Below are 15,565 nucleotides of genomic sequence, written 5' to 3'. Positions count from 1 at the left end.
TATGCAACAGAAATGTTCATGTAAATCAATGTACTAAGTACGCACACAATGGGCATACATAGCATGAAATGTAGTGAAATCATGTACTAATATGTACTAACGAACGTAGCAGGTATATGATGTGAAAACATGGAATACATGAAAGTAACAGGTAGGCACATGTGTTTCACCCCAAAACAGTTTGGAAAACAGTAAAAGAGGGGTTCAATGTACTCACCTGAGATTGCTTTGGAGTTCTTGTATAATAACCAGATAATGCTAAAGATCACGGGATATCAAACGGCACGGAGGGTCCCCGAATGCTAATCTAGATCAAAATAGCTCAGGTATGAAACAATGGTTCCAACTTAGAGCCTTAAGATCAGATTGTGTGGGTTTTGAGCAAAATGGGGGGGGGGATTTATAGGAAAAGTGGAACCGTTAGGATCGTTTATCGAATACCGTGCCACGATCTTGTGCGTACACATGTCAAAATGTTGTGGTCACTGATTAATGGCCCTTGGCCTTTGATTGGGTGAAAAGGCAATTGGACCTTTCGCCATTTGAAGAGCCAATCAGCATTAAATGTGGGTTCTGCTGTACTGGGGACTCCTTACGGACCATATGGGCTTTGGCTTACGGTCCGTAAGCCCCTAGTTTGGCTGATTTACAGTTTTGGTCCCTGCAGCTCCAAAACTTGGTATTTGATGCGTTTTTGGCACGTTTAAGCCCCGTTAACCTCATTTCAAAGCTCTAAAATGAAGTTAAAGTATAGGGAACTTAAAATGTGCTCAAAAATATGTCGGATGTCGGTTCGTTTGACCGTACGATCGCGATGTTCGGTTAATTACGACGGAATGCGCATAAGCGCGAAAGACGATCCAAATTGTGCGACGAATGGATTTTTCTCATGCCAAACACTAAGGCATAATATAAGGATGCTTACATAAATTTTTGGATGTCCGGATGTATTCAGAACGTAAGTTATGCGCGAAAGTGCAAACTAGTGCACTTTTTGACACTTTTAGCCCCTGAATGAACCAAAAGTTTGTTTTAGCATACCGAACCCCTCAAAGCCTATTCCTAAGATATGTAAAGGATATTTATGGTATGTCTAACTTATGGACATGTTCCGGAATGTTCGTTACAGTTCAAATTGGCATACTTTCGCAGTTTGTCAAGTTTAGTCCCTGTAAGCGAATTAACTTGTTTTTGCCATACCAAAGCCTTCAAAACTTATTTCTAAGTTATGTAATGGTTATTTAAGGTATGTTGAGTAGATGTTGCTGTTCCGGAGTTTTTGTCGCATTAAACTGAGTACGTTTACGCACCAGTTTGCGTATAACTCCCCAGAAAGCGATGTAGAGCTTGAAATCGAACAAGAGTTGATATGTGCAAACGATACACATATTTATACAAGTCCAAAGTATGAAATACAATATTTCAATTGTTTGGCATTTGTTTGATGGTTGAAGTCACACAGGTGTCACAGTCTCCCCTACTTTAGGAAATTTCGTCCCGAAATTTAGTTTTAGAGGAAACTTGTGAAGACAACTATGACGGTTTCGCTTTCAGACAATCCATCGAACCCTTAGGTAAAACTCTGGGCCGTGTTAGGGTCCATAGCGAAAATTTCAACCCATAAAGTGAAGTCCTTGTAGTAACAAAACATGGAGTTTCGAACTACGGGCAGGAGAACGTTTCCCGTGAAGAGTTATCATAGGAAACTTGTGTGTGCTTGAAAACAGAATTGGGGAGTGTAAGGATAAATGACATTGGTCAAAATCCAAGACTTCTCCCGTATCATTACTCTTGTCACTGCAGGACTTTAACACATGACAAAACTTCCTGTGGTTTCTGTGCACTGAATTCCATAATTATGTAGGCCTCCATAATTACGTACTTCCTTGCACAGTCCGCACAGTTCATTTCATAATGCGTATGGGAAAAATATCAAATGAATAATCTCTTCAACTAAACTACCCAAGAGAAATATTTAACTACATCAACGTAGGATGTCTTTAACTAGATTGTCGAACCAATCTATTTAACTTAGATCGACGTAGGATCTCTTTAACTAGACCACCTGAGGGCCTCTTTAACTATATCAACGCATGACATCTTTAACTAGATTGTCGAACCAATCTCTTTAACTTAGATTGACGTAGGATCTCTTTAACTAGACCACCCGAGGGCCTCTTTAACTATATTAACGCATGACATATTCAACTAGATTGTCGAACCAATCTCTTTAACTTAGATCGACGTAGGATCTCTTTAACTAGACCACCCGAGGGCCTCTTTAACTATATCAGCGCATATTATCCTTAAACTTTGGAATAGTACTTTATAATCCAAGGGACTTAACTACAACGTAGAAGTCCATTAAGGATTTAAGATAGTACCTTTTTGGATATCCTACTACGCATCCCTCATATGAAGGTATGAAAGATTCTACGAGGATTTGGATAGCGAATATTCAGGGTATACAAAAACACAAAATGCATAAATGGAAAGACAAGATGCATAAACAAATAGTCACATAACCACAAAATTGTTTATCTAGATCTTTAATTTGTTAATTTGTTTTGTTGATTACATACGTGCATTTAAAGCACACTAGGAATCCATTTCATGGATTTCATTCGGTACTTTAAACATTAGCAAGAATCTAACTATGAAGATAGAAAGATCTCCTATAAATTTGATTTCGTTTTCAAGAAAACGAAATTTTCGAATTGAGGTACAATAATTTTTGAATATACGGAAATACCCTTAGGTACCCTATTAAGAATTTATAGTGGTACTTTGGGTATTCGTGGGAAACACAAGAGATAATAAGATGGAAGAAATTACGGGGCAGTCTGTTCTTCAAGGAATACGGTTCCTTGATTGTTGGTATTGTAGAGGATACGTTGTTTATACATGACATCACATTTGTACTTTGCAATGTAGAATAAAAGATTTATTTATAAACAACAACAACTGTTTCATGGACCTTCACTACAAAAGAAAATAATACATAAGGTTTGATTATCTCTAAACAACATTGTCTTCCAGTTGATCCGATGCTCATCCTTGTGCTGGATTCGCATTAGCAATCTTTGGGCAATTTCTCCGGAAATGGCTCATTTCGTTACAGTTGAAGCAAGGACCTAGTGGAAGACGAGCTTGAGCAGGATTTACTTGAGGTTGGTTTGGACCATCTTGGTTTGGGGTAAATCGACAAGCATTTGCCAGGTGACCGAGTCGCTCACATGATGCACATAATCGGCACGGTAGGTGAGCTAAGTGGTGTGCATTACATTTGTCGCATTTTGGTGCAGTACCGGCATAAGGTTTCTTTGCAGGAGGTTGAGTTGGTTGGTTGCGGGTGTTTTGGTTAGGTTGAGCAGCAATCGCAAAATTCTGCGAAGCCTTACGCTTCTTAGACTTCTCAGGGGATCCAGTCTGTTCATCCATGGTCTTTGATTCCTCGATTGGCTTCTTGTCACCCTTTCGAAAAAGTTTATGCTTTCTGATCTGCGATTCAGTCAAGGTTGCAGATAGCTCAATGGCCTGACGGAGTGTGGTAGGGTTGCTACCAGTGACAATGTCTTGTATCGAGTCAGGCAGGCTGTCGATGTACCTTTCGATAGCTTTGTCGAGTGGGGCGACCATAGTCGGGCAAAGTAGACTCAACTCCTCAAACCTATCAGTATATGCCCTGTGTTCGCCACTATCTTGTTTCAAATCATCAAACTCCTTCTCCAATGCTCGTTGTTCATGACGAGGACAAAACTCCCTCATCATAAGAGCTCTCAGTTCAGCCCATGTCTGTGCTAGAGCAACATCTGCACCACGGTCTCTCATTACCCCGTTCCACCATGTAAGAGCCCTCTTCTGAAACACACTCGAAGAAAACTCGACCTTGCGATTATCCGGACACTGCACGTGGCGAAAAATATTCTCGATGCTCTCGAACCATTGAAGAAGCCCAGTTGCTCCATCAGAACCACTAAACTTGAGTGGTTTAGCCGAGTTAAAGTTCTTGAAATTGCATGTACTATTGTTGTTGTTGTTGGCTTGGTTCCATTGAGCAAAGAGATTTGGGAATTGAGCAGCCATCTGTTGCGCAATAATTTCTGCCAGCTCGGCAGTTGCTATCTGGTGTTCGCGTCGAGGAGGCATTCTAAAAGAGGAAAACATGAAAGGAAACAAATAAAATGGTATTGGGTAAGAATAAGATGTTACAATCACCGACCGTAATCACGGTTGATGGTCATTTGTTTATATCATGAATCAAACAAACAACACCAAGGCTGAATCAAAGTAAATAGATCCTCATAGTGTATCGCGAAAGCATGCTCGCCTATAAGTGGACACTCACCCCAAGAGTTCCCAGGTAAGAGTGACGGGTCCGATTATGTGGATTTGTACGAACACTCTAACCTTAGACAGAAAACCCAGGGTACAGGCATTCACTCTTCCAGTTCGCACGTGTTCACACTATTTAGGACCCAAAACTTTGACGAGAGTTTTGAAAATTCAAAGGGGTTCAAAACCTTATAACAGAGGGTTCAAAACCTAGTAATCAATCATCCTAGAACAGATGATTGGTTTTCAAAGGGGTTTTGAAATTTACGTTCTTGTTGTGGTCATCGCCTAAGGATAGGTGACGGTATTGTTTTATGACTAAACGCAAGTGAACTCGCGTTAGGGTCCTAGGAAGGTTATAGACTAGGTCAAAGCATTACTAATAACCTAATTCCCTATAACCATTGGCTCTGATACCAACTTTTCTGTCACACCCCGACCACGTAGAACATACAAAACGTGGCGGAAATATCGGTGAGTGTTGTAACAGAATCAATTGTTTCAAATCCATGGTAAACGAAGTTTCGTTTTATTAATCAAACATGAAAGTTTACATTGTCTTAAACAAGAACCAAAGAATACATAACATAAATTAACTAGTTCTTGTCTTGTTTTAAGTCACTAAGGCACAGGTCCGCCAAAGTATGTCTTGATAAGTCCTATGCATCATCTCCTGAAAACACATGTGAAAATAGGTACGTCAGCATAAAAATGCCTGTGAGATACATTGGTTTTGTGAAAACGGGATTCATGACTTATGTTGGAGAAAATGTTTAGTCATGAACCTTGTAATTTGCTTTGTCTTGTAAATCATTTGAAAAACGATAAGATCAGATGATATGTATAAATAAGAGAACACTGTATGGTTAAACGGATAACCATGTAAAATGAGTTTGTAAAACAATGTCTCATGAAAAGTGTGTTATTTGTATAAAATGTCACATGTCTCAAATTGAAATGATTCAAATAACGCTACGATATGTGATACCATACAAACACTTATATATAGGAAGTACCAGCGGCGTATCCACCATGCTTGTATCATATTACACACGCCTCGTTACTTAATCACTTACCCAAACCATCCACCATGTAAGATTGTTCTTGTATAACTCAATTGTTTATTGTGTAAACCATGTCAAATGTCTATGTTCAAAGTAAACCACCAAATGTGTATGTCAATGTCAACGTGTTTATGTTCAATGTAAATCATATAATATGTATCCCAAAATGTATCATGTATGGTAAGCGAAATGTATCAACTTAAACCATATGTAAAATGCACAAAACAAGTCGTTGAAGTAAAACGTGGTTTAGATCAACGTTATGTTCTGTGGAAAAATGCATGCTCTATTGATATTAACATTTATGCGGTATTGTAAACTATGCATACATCCAAGCCTTGAGACTGTGGCGATAAACCCTTAAACAAATTAAAGGTTTATCTAAGTTATGTATATCGAATTCGGTCATTCCTTCCAATCCTATCAAACCCAGGATTTCAGAAACGGGAGTTGTCAATTCCTATGGTACCACTACCTACTAATGAACGGCGTGATCAATGTTAATGAATGTATTGTCCCATGTTAAACAAACCAAATGTCATAACAAAATGAAGGCATGTGATGTAAACAATTGTACTAAGTATGCTAAGTAAACATACGAAGCAGAAATGTTCATGTAAATCAATGTGCCCATATGCTGAGTAAACATATGCAGCAGAAATGTTCATGTAAATCATTGTGTCCATATGCTAAGTAAACATATGCAACAGAAATGTTCATGTAAATCAATGTACTAAGTACGCACACAATGGGCATACATAGCATGAAATGTAGTGAAATCATGTACTAATATGTACTAACGAACGTAGCAGGTATATGATGTGAAAACATGGAATACATGAAAGTAACAGGTAGGCACATGTGTTTCACCCCAAAACAGTTTGGAAAACAGTAAAAGAGGGGTTCAATGTACTCAGTTGAGATTGCTTTGGAGTTCTTGTATAATAACCAGATAATGCTAAAGATCACGGGATATCAAACGGCACGGAGGGACCCCGAATGCTAATCTAGATCAAAATAGCTCAGGTATGAAACAATGGTTCCAACTTAGAGCCTTAAGATCAGATTGAGTGGGTTTTGAGCAAAATGGGGGGGGTGTATTTATAGGAAAAGTGGAACCGTTAGGATCGTTTATCGAATACCGTGCCACGATCTTGTGCGTACACATGTCAAAATGTTGTGGTCACTGATTAATGGCCCTTGGCCTTTGATTGGGTGAAAAGGCAATTCGACCTTTCGCCATTTGAAGAGCCAATCAGCATTAAATGTGGGTTCTGCTGTACTGGGGACTCCTTACGGACCGTATGGGCTTTGGCTTACGGTCCGTAAGCCCCTAGTTTGGCAGATTTACAGTTTTGGTCCCTGCAGCTCCAAAACTTGGTATTTGATGCGTTTTTGGCACGTTTAAGCCCCGTAACCTCATTTCAAAGCTCTAAAATGAAGTTAAAGTATAGGGAACTTAAAGTGTGCTCAAAAATATGTCGGATGTCGGTTCGTTTGACCGTACGGTCGCGATGTTCGGTTAATTACGACGGAATGCGCATAAGCGCGAAAGACGATCCAAATTGTGCGACGAATGGATTTTTCTCATGCCAAACACTAAGGCATAATATAAGGATGCTTACATAAATTTTTGGATGTCCGGATGTATTCAGAACGTAAGTTATGCGCGAAAGTGCAAACTAGTGCACTTTTTGACACTTTTAGCCCCTGAATGATCCAAAAGTTTGTTTTAGCATACCGAACCCCTCAAAGCCTATTCCTATGCTATGTAAAGGATATTTATGGTATGTCTAACTTTTGTACATGTTCCGGAATGTTCGTTACAGTTCAAATTGGCATACTTTCGCAGTTTGTCAAGTTTAGTCCCTGTAAGGGAATTAACTTGTTTTTGCTATACCAAAGCCTTCAAAACTTATTTCTAAGTTATGTAAAGGTTATTTAAGGTATGTTGAGTAGATGTTGCTGTTCCGGAGTATTTTTCGCATTAAACTGAGTACGTTTACGCACCATGTTTGCGTATAACTCCCCAGAAAGCGATGTAGAGCTTGAAATCGAACAAGAGTTGACATGTGCAAACGATACACATATTTATACAAGTCCAAAGTATGAAATACAATATTTCATTGGTTTGGCGTTTGTTTGATGGTTGAAGTGACACAGGTGTCACATTATGCTCAGTGATATCTGGGGTATTATCCCGGGACTTCTGCTGTATGGAAGTACTGACCTAGTCCCCGGATAATGCTTTCCGCAAAAGCTTGAAACATAGCTTCGCCCTCAGCAAGCTGATGAAATAATAAAATTGATAGTCGCTGCTGTTGTAATCAAAAGATCTTCTAAAGGGGACACACCAAAAGTCGAGTCGTCACCTCTCTGCTGAACGGAAGTTCTGTCCTAAGCTCTCACGGTTTCGCACCTAACCCCTGAACATATATCATCTGTGGTCTACTCACCTGTAAGACTGAATATTGGGATCTGGATACGGGAGTATATTCAAGTAGTGGGACACACGGATAAGTTTAAGTTCTTAAGACATTAATATCGTATCTCGGATCAATTGAACTTTGTGTGAAAATTTCAGTGGACCGATATACTGACAATCTTGGTGAATTGTTTTGAACTGAAAATGCAATCAAGCTTAACGGTGTTAGTGACATGTCTCATAAACTGATATGATCCTCTTACACGAACTCGCAAAAATATTGTCTGTAAATATTTTCTTTACTGCATTACAGGTTTCTTTATTTCAAAATCCAAAAAGATTTTCAGTGTGTTTTAGCATAATTTTTTTTGAAAAAGTCAAAAAGATTTTCGACAACTGATGTTGAATAGCTGATTTTCAAAATTCCGAGTGCTAAACATGATGAGCAATATTTGAGGGGGAGTGTTTGTGTGAAATTAAATGTTTTCATAATATAACCTTTCAAGTGGTTCATCAAAATCTGTATTTGTTTTGAAGGAGAGTCTGAATTGGTGCAGGGTTATATGTTTGAAATATATATGTGAAAGAAATTTACTTTGAGGTAGAGCTTTTGCAGGATAAGATGAGAAGCTGTTAGACGGAAAGCCAGACAACGATCCTGAAGATGTTACTGAAGAATAAAGGAATACCAGTAAATCGAGAGGGGGAGTCTGAAGATAGAGAGAAAGAAAAGCCCAGAGACTGATCAAGACTGAACATGTGAAGACACAGCATTGTTGTGACTCGATAGTCGACTCCATCAACATCTGAGGGGGAGTCTGTTGGTGCACTACATCTGTTGATTTCATCTTAGATCGAGTCTTTCATTGTAATGTATAGATTAGGGCGTGTTTTACGAGAAAACTGGAGAGTTTACGTGTTTTAGAGTGTAGGTCCGCTTATACGGACATAGTAGGTCCTCTTTTATGTCAGGTCCGCTTATTCGGACATGGTAGGTTAGCTTATTCCTCAGGTCCGCTTATACGGACATGCCGTATAAGGGAACCTATCAGGTTCGCTTATATGGACATGCCGTATAAGGGGACCTCCTCACCTATATATACCGTATAAGAGGACCTCATTTGTAACTTTCCGGATTCCATACCGAGGTGCTGCCGGTGTGAGAACTGAATGTAAAAGTTGTCAAATTAATCAGAAAAGAGATTTTAGAAGATATCTAGCTATTTCTACGTCAGGTACTTGTTTTCCGCACCTGTATCTGATCAAACTCCTCTGATTGACTCGTTCGGGTCAGAATCCGATCCTACAAGAGTATACCTGGGAACGAGAAGACCAAATGAAACACAAGTATCCCCAGCTGTTTAAGAAAAGTGCAACCACTACTGAGGCTGAAGCTACTGCAGAATTTCGGGACGAAATTCCAAATCAACGGGGGGATGATATGACACCCCAGGAAAACCAGGAAACTAACGCAACATAACTAGCTTCCTCAGTAACCACATGCTAAATTTCGGGATGAAATTTTCTTAACAGGGGGAGAATGTGACAACCCTCATAATTCTATGTATCTGTACAATTTATTAATGATAATTAAAGTGCTTGATGACTGTGCTGAATCACTTAACTGCTTTCTAATTTCTGTGTTATACTTACATGTGTTTGTTAACATACTAGTAGTGTACAGAAAAGTTACTAAATAGTCCGGTATGCTTTCCTGAGTGTTGAAAATTAAAAGTGTTACAAATATATATATATATATATATATATATACTAGCCATTTACCCGCGCGATGCAGCGGGAATAGCGATTTACATGGATCCTATATTCTTATGGTCTAAGTCATATTTATTTGGTGGATTATTTGTATCAAGACTTATGATCCCATACTCCATCTCGCTTGTTTAAGCAGATTCATTACCTTATCATATACTTAGGCCTCGTTTGTTTGCATCTGAATGGAATCAATCAGAGGTTGGCTCTGATTCGCTCAGAGGTTTTGGTGTTCGGTTTGACATCTGAATGAGGATTTCAACTCTTAACCATTCATATTTGAGAAGTCGCTGGACAATTCAGAGGAGTGGAGCCTCTTATTCGGTCAAAGGCTCTGATTCACCAAACAAGGCCTTACCCTTAAAAACCTTCGGACTCGTTTTTTTTTTTTTTTTTTTTTTTTTTTTGAAAATTCATCTGTTACTCGGTTAGTGCTAGATCATCCTCTTGCCATTACATTATCATATTGTGGCATGTCTATTTAGACTTTGGTAGGCCAGACACTTCATCACATATTACCTAGACAACATTATTAGCTTTACTCACTTCCAACCCTTGCATCAAAATCTCACGAGTCCGGATTCGGTCATCCCACTTTCCGCTTTAGTTACCGCCATTTCATTATATTTATTGATGATTTTAGCAGATTCACATGAATCCGCTATCTCATCGTTCTCAAGCTATTGATTCTTCGTTATTTTATCTTTTGTTGAGAACATCTTTTCCTACACCATCAAACACTTATAGTGTGATGGTGCTCCTAAGCTCACACGAGGCTCGATGAGTCAGTTTAAGTCAGGCATTACAAATCTCCTTTCATGTCCATACACACCCAACGAAATTGGGTAACTGGGTGGAAAACTATCATTTGGCTTACGATTGATCAGGTCTTGCTCTTTCTCAAGTTTTAGATCTTCAAAGTTATCGAGTATTCATCATATTACAAGCATTATCATAGTTTCAAAACCTCATATATGTATAATAGTAAATCTAGATATGAAGTAAAACCTTAATTAGATCCGAAAACATCATCCAGAACACAATTTTGCATAAACTGAGAAGTGAGAGGCCAAGCAAGCCGCAACGTTTCAAGTTCTAAAAAGATAAACGACAAAAGACCTAGCTATTACTCGTTACAACATTACCCTTGCTCCCTCCAAACATAAAGATAACTTTACAAGGTTATTCAGTCACCACACACTTTAATACCCGTTATTCCCTCCATACACAGATCCACCATAGTCAGCAGCAGGTGGCGGTGCATGGGCGACAGGAGGTGGTTGAGACGGGTAAGCAGGAGCATGACCCGAGTAAGGGTTATAGCTTCCTTGGGCAGGTGGCTGAGCAGTTGAATTCTGAGTTGCAGTTGCCGCTTCAGCAACAAAATTCTGAACCAACAAACAAAACAAAAAAAAGGAAATATTGATTACCCACCAAAAGAAGTATACGACACATTAAATTGGTTACTATTAATCTCTAATGGGTCAAATGGTCAAAAATGCAAAAATAACCCCTAAATCATGGTATTCAAAAATACAACTTTTTCATTGAAACAATACAATTTCTGTGATCATACTTCACACAACTAAGTATTTATAAAAAAATAAATAAATAAATAAATAAAAAAATTGGAAAAAGTGTTTCGGGTACAACCATTTCAACCTGTATCGAAAATTACCATGTTGACCGCATTTTGACCCGATACCCAGGTTGGCCATTTTTACATCTAATAAAATTATGGAATAATATAATACCTGTATCAACTGCTGAGCTGTCTGAACTTGTGAAGCTGAACCGTTAATCTCAACAGTCATTTCATCAGGAACACCTCTTGTTTCTTGTATAGCAATGGTTGCACCACTGGCTCGTCAAATATAACTAATATTAGTGCCCGACGTACCAATTACGTACCAATTACAGCATCAGCATATGAAAGAGAATTTGCATGTTCTGTGACACCTACACATAAATAGCATCTCACTTTTGTGAATTTCGTTCAAAGGTTTGTTTTTTCGCATATGGATCCAAAAGGTAAATTGAATAGTTTATAAAACCCATTTAAGCTATTGACCATAAAGGATAAACCAAAAACACCAGCAACATCAAATTAAAATGCAGCCGTTGACCAAAATGCAGCAATTGGCCAGGCATATTTTTGGCAACTCGATTCTAAAATCATCATAATGACCCATTATTAAATGGTAATAATAAAGAAAAACTTCAAAGTGATCACAATAATCAACATCTATAAGTATTCCCATGCTAATTAACCAAAATGAACAGCGGCACAAAACCAAAATGAAGCAGCCAACACAATATCAAACAACCATTTCGGAATCAGTTCGTAAGTAAACCAAACAACCATTTCTTTGCAGTTCATGAGTAAACCAAACGAAAGACCACACAATATCAAACAAACGTTTTGGAATCAATTCAACCACTCAACCCATGCGCGCTTTTACTGACATAGGCCTGAAGGTAAAAGAAAATTTAGATTATACAGCCTGATAAAGAAATAGCATATTCTAGATGATGGCGTAAAACAATTTTGAAAGCTTTACTTGAAAATGGAAGCTTCGTTAATCTCTATTAAAGGAGGATTATCTTCTTCTGTTACATCAACCTACTAACAATTTGAGCATTAATCTCTATTAAAGGAGGATTATCTTCTTCTGTTACCATCTGATTGAAATGCTTGAATTCTTTTTTTTTTTCAGTATACAATGCAGGTTAGGAATTCTTGGTGAAAACAGAAAGTCTTAGGGAAATGTGACCACTCAACCTACTAACAATTTGAGCATTAAGACCGTGGGGTATGGTGGGGCTTGGGTTGGGTTGGGGGCATGAGTTGACACGTGGAGTTGGAGCCCTTCCACCGGTGAGTGACGTGTCCGTGGGGTATGGCGGGGCTTGGGTTGGGGGCGTGGCTTGGCAGTTTATTAAAAAAAATTGCAAACACCCGCCATGACATGGCGGTGGACAGCGAATAGGAGGCCGCCACATCGGATCTCAAGCCCGCCCCACGCCCAGCTTCAAACCCAAGCCCATGGTTTTAAAAAACGGCTGAGGTGTGCGCCTCGAGGCGCGCCTCAAGGCGAAACGGCCGAAAAACGATTCTGAGGCGCGCCTCAGGGGGTGTATACTGTATGTGCGCCTCAGAGGGGCTGAGGTGCTAAAAAGGCTGTGCCTCAGGTGCGCCTCAGGGGTTTTTGATATATGTTTTTGATGTTTTTGAGTTTTTGTGTCAATTTCAAGCAATGTATGTCTTTTTTATGTGTGTTTTTGATTATTTTGATGAATTTGATGATGAATTTAGTTACTATTACTATTTTTATAAGATATATAATATTTATATTTATTTTTTAACTCCGCCTCGGGCTTACGCCTCGGTTCGCCTCAAGGCTTACGCCTCGTGAGGCGAAGGGAAAACGCCTCGAAACTCGTTTCCGTTTTTTTAAACCTTGCCCAAGCCCCATACTCCACAGTCTAAGTTATGTCTAAGGATTTAGTTCATCTATTAGCAGCACATTACTCAAAGATCCACCTGTGTGTCGTAATTGATACCCATCACTGGCCCCTTTGACTTGTGGATGTAACACCACATAACATGTAGTTGCAGCATTGTCATGATGTGGCAGATCAAAGAGCAGCATTAGCCCAACGATTTGCCACGGTCCTCCAGGACTCGCCTAATGCTCCTCTAGAACTTTCTATTTCACAAAAAAAATATAAATAAAATCAAAAAAAATCAAATCCTAAAAACACATAAAAGAAAATTAGCAAAGCAAGCATTTGTGTAGAAAAAAGCATCAAAGGATCACCTGGTACGCTACAGCAAGTGACCTTAATCCGCAGTCTGCAGATTAATCAATGACGCCTTGAACTGGCGTTCTATGTCTGTTTGTTGTGTGCAAGATTCGAAACGTACACCAATGAAACAAAATAATTGGTTTGATTCTTTTTCATGTTTAGTTTTTGAAAGTGACCAGCTTGATTTGTGCTATCAACAATATAAGCAACTCTCCTAAAGAACATATAAACCCTAGTAGCAATCGCAATCGCCTCGATTTAACCATGTTTGCACTTTTTACATTATGAAGAACAAAGGATAGGATACCTGGGGCAAGACTGGCCTTGCGAGCTGCTACATTACCAGCTTTCTTTGCTTCAATGAAACTAACTTTGTTATTGATTATGAGCAGAGTGATAATACCCACAAAAGACTGCCAATCAGGCGGCTTTCCCTACAACATTTTGAATTCAATCAAGTTTTACAGAGGAGAAAATGGTAATCTCAAAAAATCATGCTAGTGTTCAGCACCTTTCATTCACACAAAAAAAAATCATAATATCAAATACATCCATTTTCAAAGTTTTGAAATTTATACCCTTTCCTGAATTAAAAAAAATGCAAAAACAACATTTGTTGGCCCAGACCATGTCAGCTGGTAACAAAATAGCCCATTTAGTCCGGATTCATTTTAACCCGTGACCCATATGGTCCATTCTGCTATTTGAAAATTTTGTACAAAGGAATATAAGCAGACCATGTACTCACAATCAACAAGATGAGCAAGATGGTGAATATTATTTATTCGAGTTCCATTGAACTTCAGAACCTGTCGAATTATTTAACATAATAAGGTTAGAACAGAAGACGATTAAACAATTATTTCTAACTTCAGAATTAATTAATAAACCAGGTTATCACTAAAAACCAGGTTATCACTAACATATGGATGTTTGAATTAACTTGAAAATAAAATGAAATTCAATACCCTTGATGGCCTTCTCAAATAACTGCATTATAACTCAACGAAATACCAGCAATTGTTGATTTGTTGCTCTTATTTTTGAGTTTTGGGTTCAAAATAACCTGCATTTTTAAATATTCAATTAGAAAGCTTCACATTCACAAAGCAAATCAACAAATTTGTAAATAAATCATCCACTGAACAACTGATGCAAATTAACACTCAAAAGCTTACCCTTCAAACTCCTATCGAACCCAGTTCATCATGCCCTTCAATGGTGAATATGTGCATCAGTCAAACCGAATCTCCAGAAAAACATAAATAAATCAACTTAAATTCATAACACATTCACAATAATAATCAAATATAAATCAACTGAAACGTGAAGTACCTAGGGTGAGGGTCAATGGAGATCTGAAATCGTTAAAGGACTCAAATCAACTTTGATCTCCGTTTTTAACCTGGTGGTCCAGACATCAAAACCCTATATTCTGTTAAACATTTATTCATGGATCTGGGCCTTGCGAGACAGATTTGACCACCGATTGGACTCTTGGCGAGTAACTATAAGCCTGTAGCCGCCGAAACCCTAGAACTCGCCACTGCCATCATGCGATTTAGTAGGCAAGTATTATAACAGATCTGCAAACACCATCTACAGCCAGATGCTCGTCTGCCACCAATCTGCTCGAGAATCCCACTGCCGGAACCCTAATCAGAGGATTTTAACACTGCACACCACACCGTCACAGGTTGGGGTCATGGATTTGAATTCGAATAAAAGTAAAACCCTAGATCTGGTCAAATCCTTACAGATATGTTCATGAGTCGCCAGAGAGAGAGAAAGGGTTGATGAAGTTTTGTGAGAGTAAATCAAATGAAAGTAACCCTTGATCCGTGTGAGCTGAATATCAACCGTTCAGATCACAATCCGTGTGAAAAGGTGAAAGAAATGGATGGCTGAAGATGAATCAGTTGAAGGGTAAATTATGTTGTGTTTCTTGGTGCTTCAAGTGTTGTACATTGTGCATTCAGTGTTTTTTCAACACCTTGTTCAATTACCATCTTGTCCTTCTAATATGCTTATTAAAGTAGTATAGATATATATATATATATATATATATATATATATATATATATATATATATATATATATATATATATATATATATATATATATATATATATATATATATAGGACACATTACGGATTAATT

At 38.4% G+C, this 15,565-nt stretch overlaps 1 long non-coding RNA gene across 9 annotated transcripts; it reads right to left on the bottom strand.

Moving 5' to 3' along the window:
* Positions 1–10,573: 10,573 nt before the first annotated feature.
* On the bottom strand, positions 10,574–15,321 carry LOC110881125. Of its 9 annotated transcripts, XR_002559603.2 has the most exons (9): positions 14,740–15,218; positions 14,583–14,653; positions 14,373–14,470; positions 14,153–14,213; positions 13,712–13,838; positions 13,416–13,491; positions 13,139–13,304; positions 11,349–11,553; positions 10,574–10,982 (listed from the first exon to the last, which is right to left on the bottom strand). It is a non-coding gene; the product is annotated as an uncharacterized LOC110881125 (long non-coding RNA). The 9 variants fall into 9 exon arrangements; XR_004891313.1 differs by having other exon boundaries at positions 11,349–13,304; positions 13,416–13,838; positions 14,740–15,079; positions 15,162–15,321; XR_002559614.2 differs by having other exon boundaries at positions 11,349–12,066; positions 12,156–13,304; positions 13,416–13,838; positions 14,740–15,226.
* Between the last annotated feature and the right edge of the window lie 244 nt (positions 15,322–15,565).

The sequence above is a fragment of the Helianthus annuus genome, chromosome 4 (genome assembly GCF_002127325.2).
Source record: "Helianthus annuus cultivar XRQ/B chromosome 4, HanXRQr2.0-SUNRISE, whole genome shotgun sequence".
Lineage (NCBI taxonomy): Eukaryota > Viridiplantae > Streptophyta > Magnoliopsida > Asterales > Asteraceae > Helianthus > Helianthus annuus.
The sequence above is the reverse complement of the archived record's forward strand: the minus strand, read 5'-3'. Positions and strand labels throughout refer to the sequence as shown.